Source organism: Nicotiana tabacum, chromosome 17 (genome assembly GCF_000715075.1).
Source record: "Nicotiana tabacum cultivar K326 chromosome 17, ASM71507v2, whole genome shotgun sequence".
Taxonomy (NCBI): Eukaryota; Viridiplantae; Streptophyta; class Magnoliopsida; order Solanales; family Solanaceae; genus Nicotiana; species Nicotiana tabacum.
Window position 1 is genome coordinate 101,639,538 of NC_134096.1, and position 6,035 is coordinate 101,645,572.

The following is a 6,035-nucleotide window of genomic DNA, read 5'->3' on the forward strand; positions in this document are numbered from 1 at the left end:
TTTATGTGAACCTATTTCTTTTTTACTTTGTGTAAAAAAAATGACCCCTTTCCCTATTTGGAAACAATTTACTTTTATGCAATGATTTATATCCACACAAAATATGTGACTCATTTTACACCACAAGTTTAAAAGTTCTCTCTTTTCTCAAACTCTGTATCCAATCAAATGGGTTCACATAAATTGAACTCTCTTTTCTCAAACTCTGTGTGCAATCAAATAGGTTCACATAAATTAAAAAGGAAAATATATTTTTTCGACTAATATTTTTAGAGAGACTATACCGTATCATTTTCCAAAACTAAAATTACACAACTCGGACGTAGCAAAATCTTTAACTAGAGGTTTTAGTTGCTAAGCAAAATAAAGAATTTTTTGTTTTGATAAAAAGTGAGTTTCGAACACCAAATACAAAAGAAAGAAAAAGTAGAGAAACTGATGCAGATGGAGACACAGCACAGAAGTACTATTGGCTTAGTATCGAATCATGTGTCTGTCTCAACAATTAATTACTGCCTGTGTGTTTGTGTATGAAAATAAGAAGAGAAGAAAACAGATACGCCACTAAGGTTCTGCAGTTGGCTTGATTTCTTATCAAGTTGGGACGAAATTTGTTATTACAAGGCATTTGCGGTACAAAAAACACGTTTTAGCAGTAACTAGAAAGTATAGCTTCTGGTTTTGGGAGAGTCAGCAATTTGAAGAGTCTGTTCGATGAGTTTACGAGCTTTCTTGCTCCTAATCTCCACTCTCATGCTTTCACTCTTCTCAATCTTATCGTAAGGTTCCTTCATTTTCAGAGACCTCCTCAATTTTGTCTTCAAGTTCACCATTAATCTCTCAAATCCCATCATTTTCTTCTCAATTTAATAGCCTGCAAAAGAAAAAAACCTATAAATATCAATCCCAGAAAGACTCAAAGATTAAACACAGAAAAGACAAGACAAACAAAGAGAAATAAGTATACCAAAAAAGTAAAGCAAAAGCATAGAAGGGTGACTATTTCTTGTTGGAAAGAGGAGTCAGGCTAAAAGGAACTTGAGTGATGGTATTAAGCACAAAATATAAACAAGAGGCTGCTTTTATAGTGTGGTACTAACAAATAAATTGAGGATATCCGTAATTTTATATTTAGTTGTACAAGTTAGGAAGGGAGAAATGAAGGGGTGGGGGGTTAATCGGTTTTAGGTGACGTTTGGAGAAAAGCCAAGTGAGGGAGATAATGTGAATGAATAACGGTTGGATATCATGCAATGAAGGCTTTTTAACAGGTTTTAAAGTGGACCACGCATTTCAGTTATATTTGGCGTAAGAAAACGACGTTGACTCCTCTCTTGGATGAATTCCACAAAAAATTTATTACTTTTGGAAATACGAAAAAACAAATAAAAAGAGGGGATGGTGAGAGTTGAATTTACACTCTTTTGAGACTCTTGGCAAAGACAGTTCAGGATTTAAAGTTTATCAATTCTTATAAGCGACATCAAGTTAATATATAATAATAATTGAGTTTACAGTTAAATATATAAAAAAATTTAGTAGAATTCTTAATACATATACAAGGTTTATGCAAAAACTATTGGTTCAATGAACCCGTATCTTTCCTCTAGATCCACTACTGCTCACCTGTATTGTATAACTTGGTGGTGAATTCTATAATTTTCTTTTTTCAAATTTTTGTTTAGGGTATAAGTGTAATAATAAATAAAGTAACAGAGAAGGAGAAGGAAGGAGAGAGGGTACAATCGGGGGAATTTGAACTTATTATAGCAATGCATAGTAAAATTGCAAAGTGTTGCGAATCTTGACCATTTCTTTTTCTTTTGATGCATAAGTTTTTTTTGTTTGCATTGGCTGTGCATTTTCCCTTGGATTATTGTAATGACAACTTTAAATATCTAACAGATTTTGGCATTTTCCAAATAGTCCCGGAGTATCCTTGCATATTACTAAGCTAATGTGGACTACTCATTTTTTCATCATTTCTACTAGCATTAATAAAATCTTAGGATTCTGAATTGCCGTAACAGCTTCTGATTGTTTACTGTCTTGCTAATAGAAAACTATTTATTCTAACAAAAATATATATGTTTTATTGAAAAAGAAACACTGTTCTAACAAAACAAAACCAGAACCATATCTCTTCGGACAAATCCAAGAATTATATTTCCTCCTTTCACTTTTACTTGTCCATGCATTCTTCTTAAGAGTTAATAAATGAAGTACATATTTTACCGCAATACGCATAATAATAATAATAATATTGATAGCATTTCAAAAAGTCTTGGGAAATTTTTTTGAAGAATTAGTGGTCAATGATAAGGGTAAAATAAGAAAAAAATTATCTTTATCTTAATTTGCTAAAATGAAAAAGTAAAAGTGAAAGGAATGAATATATATTTACAAATGTAAACTCTTGCAAAATATAAAAATAAAACCAAGTAAGGGATAAGAAACAATATACAACCACATTCTAGGCCGAACGCTAATAATATACTAGAATGCTTGTGTTGTTCAACGGGCATTGTTACACGACGAGCAGGGTAGATGTGTCAAATTTAGTTCATCTAAATTCATTTGCAGGTCATTGGCTATACGCCAAGTTAATCCATCTAAAAGTGTGGAACAATTTAGATAGCATATGTAATCCAAATTAATCCATAGGAAAATTTGTCAAAAGTAAAAAATATTTTTTTAAGTTTGATTTAACTTTTGTTAGTTTGATTTGATAATTGAATAACTATAAAAGAACAAAGAAGTAAATGAAAAACAGAGTTGAATTGGGCAAATTGAAACTCATTGTTTAGTTAAGTTAACCAGTTCATTTTGATCCTAGCAAATATTTGACAGATTATTGCTCAACACATTATTGATTCAACTCAATTTGACTTATTTAAATGTAGTTCAGTTTGTCCATTAGACACCTCTATTGTGGGACTTGGGCATGGGTTAGGACTTAGGATTGCCCATTCAGAATTGCTAACGCCGAATAGTGTTAGTATACTTGAATTTAGAAAGTAGTGGCAGCATTATGGGTAGAGACTATTAGGTTGTGTTTAAGAGCTATGGGCTATTGTTGGAATCTCGAGACTATATCTACTTTCCAGAAATTTCAATCACCTTTCTTATTATTATCATCATCTATCATTTTCTTTTTTTCAGAACAATGACATACAGTTTATGTTGAAGTATTAGAGTCTTTGCATTCAATGATAGAACTTCTAGAAAGGCAACGCACACACTGTTGTTTCTGAAATATTCGACTGCTACCACCCTATCACAATCACTTAAAAATCAACCAATTTTCTTCTTTATTTCTTTTCAGAGTATTGAGTATTTACCCTCATCATTCTTAATTTGGCTTCATGTGGTTATAAAAACTGTGCTCTTATTTAGATAGCGATAGTTGATTAATTTCTCAAACACCTTCAAAAAGTAATTCTTTTTATATTAGAATAAGGCACTAGAATTCTTGACAAGTACTGTAGAGATTCTATAAGACATGAAGAAAAATACAAAAGGAAGAAAAAGAATTAATGATAAACAAGAGAAGGTGAAGGTAATTATCATAGATGGAGGCAATCGGCTTGGCTTCCTCAACATAAATTTGCCTATGTCAAGTCCTCTTTACGACAATTGATTGATTGAGCTGACGTATATTCACCAAAAGTGGACCAGAGCCCAGAAGCCTCTTTAATAAAACAAACATTTTTTTGATTATTCCTTCATTTATTCACCAATTATTTGAAAAGCTGTCGTGGAGAGTGTTGTTCACTATTGTCTCAGTTATGTATTGCTTATGGGCTTAATAGTGTTGATTGGTTGGACGCAAAGGACAGATATTCATATGGAATTTGTAAAAAGGGAGATGATACTAACTTTTGGGGTTATAGAGTTGACTGAGGCAGGGTATTAAAAAAAATCAACTTGTTTTTACTATGAGTAACTGTCTATACATAATTTTAATAACCAAATAGTATAGAAATTGGACTTAACTTATATCTACTGATAGGTTTTTCACGACCACTAAGTTTTACCAGACTAAAAATTACGTTGGATGGAATTTTTCAAATAATTGTTTATATTTTGATCCCATTAAAAAAATTGCGAAAAAGAACCTCACGTTAGAATTTTAAAATATGCTCGCCAAAATTTTTAGTGCCAGAATTTTGAAGCATCAAAAATTATGACGATCACCAAAAATTTTAGCTAATATGTTGATTTCTAATAACCCATCAAGATTTCTGACAAATATCCTTACGGTAATCATAAATGTTGTTAGTTTTAAAATTCTGCCTGCATGCTTTAAGATTCTGGTATGAGACTTTTGTCACGACCCAAACCGATAGGTCGTGACGAGTGCCTGAGTTCTACCTATCGAACACCACTAAGCATTCGTCTAAGATATAAACATGAAATAAGTGTAGGTCATGCATAAAGTCTGAAAATAAACTACTAATTCATATGAACAACTTACGCGAGAAAACATGCCCAAAAGACATATATAATATATACATATGGAATACGGTAGGGCTAGCCGACAAGGCCATATACTATCTAACTATGCATGACTGTTTACAGACCTCTATTAGAGTGTACAACTGTATAAAGGACGGGACTGAGCCCCGTCGTACCCATATATATATGTAAACACATCGTACCAAAACTCAAAGCAGCTCCGGATCAAATGGAGCACACCAACTCTCGCTGATTAAGCATCTTAAGAAGGGGGACCGTCAGCCTGTCTACCTGCACCTGCGGGCATGAAACGCAGCGTCCCCAGGCAAAAAGGGAAGTCAGCACGAATAATGAACTGAGTATGTAAAACATGAAAATCAGTACATAAAAGATATAGATAAAACATGGCGTAAAGAATTCCACCTGGGAGTCTAAATAACTTTGTGAATCCTGAAACATTTATAATATCATGCACGTACGTGTAAATGTCGTATCATGCATAGGTATAGGTGTACATAACATCATCAAGCCTCTGAGGGCATCCCATCATATCATCTCGGCCACTGTGGGCAAATCATCAACGTATACCAGCTGATCAGGTGATGGTGCATATATAACGCCTTAACCTTTTCTCATATCCCATATACATATAATATATGTATATATAACGCCTTCTGGTCATGGGTCAATGTACATGTATAAATGCATGAAATGTATAAGAAATACGTTAATAAGATTACTCGAATATCATAAAATCAATATGCCTTTCGGACAAACTTTATCAAATACGTATTTTTCTGAGATCCATGAATAGAGGATATAATAATAATTCACATGGGGAATCAAGAATATAGACACCCCTAGTATTTCTATTAATAGAGTCATTTATGAATATTGCGTATTTTGCTCGTTTCGTTTGTATCATTTGGATCATGCCAAAAAGAAAAAAGGGATAGCCTTAACATACCTCAAGCCGTCAATGCAACTCAACAACAAACTTATGACAACTAGTGCGCCAACCCTATAGCAAAGAAATACGTGTACAATTTAGATGGCGGTAGTATATTACGTATCTCAAACGATAACTCGATTCTAAAATAAAACGGGCAGCATTTTCCCTGATTTTACTGCTCCCTCAAGCCTACTATAGGCGAGATACAAACATAATACAATCAGCAACTCAAAACCAACCTAATTACAATTCGGGACTTTCAATACAACAAAACTCCCAAATATACCATAATACACCCAATTAACAAATTATCAATTAGCAGGCAACTACAACGACGAGCGACCAACCTACTACCCTACTACATGTGGTGTTTCTCCACGCCATTTTTATCCTTCCAAAATTCATAAATCAGTAGCATAATAGACAGCCCAAAAGCAACACAAAACAGTCCACTACAAGTCAAATAACTCGAACTCACGGCTTCCGATTACCGTCCCGTGAGGTCTAACTATTAGAAAACGGATTTATCAACTTTTTTTGATATTTTAAAGCTTAAATGCAGAAATTAGAAATTTTATTAACTATTAAATACATTCCAAAACTCAAACTACAAAGAAAAATAGAG

At 33.2% G+C, this 6,035-nt stretch overlaps 1 long non-coding RNA gene across 1 annotated transcript; it reads right to left on the reverse strand.

Annotated features, from left to right (window-relative positions):
- Window positions 1-557: 557 nt before the first annotated feature.
- On the reverse strand, window positions 558-1,104 carry LOC107788273 (uncharacterized). The gene is made up of 2 exons (XR_001648575.2): window positions 968-1,104; window positions 558-874 (listed from the first exon to the last, which is right to left on the reverse strand). It is a non-coding gene; the product is annotated as an uncharacterized LOC107788273 (long non-coding RNA).
- Window positions 1,105-6,035: the final 4,931 nt, after the last annotated feature.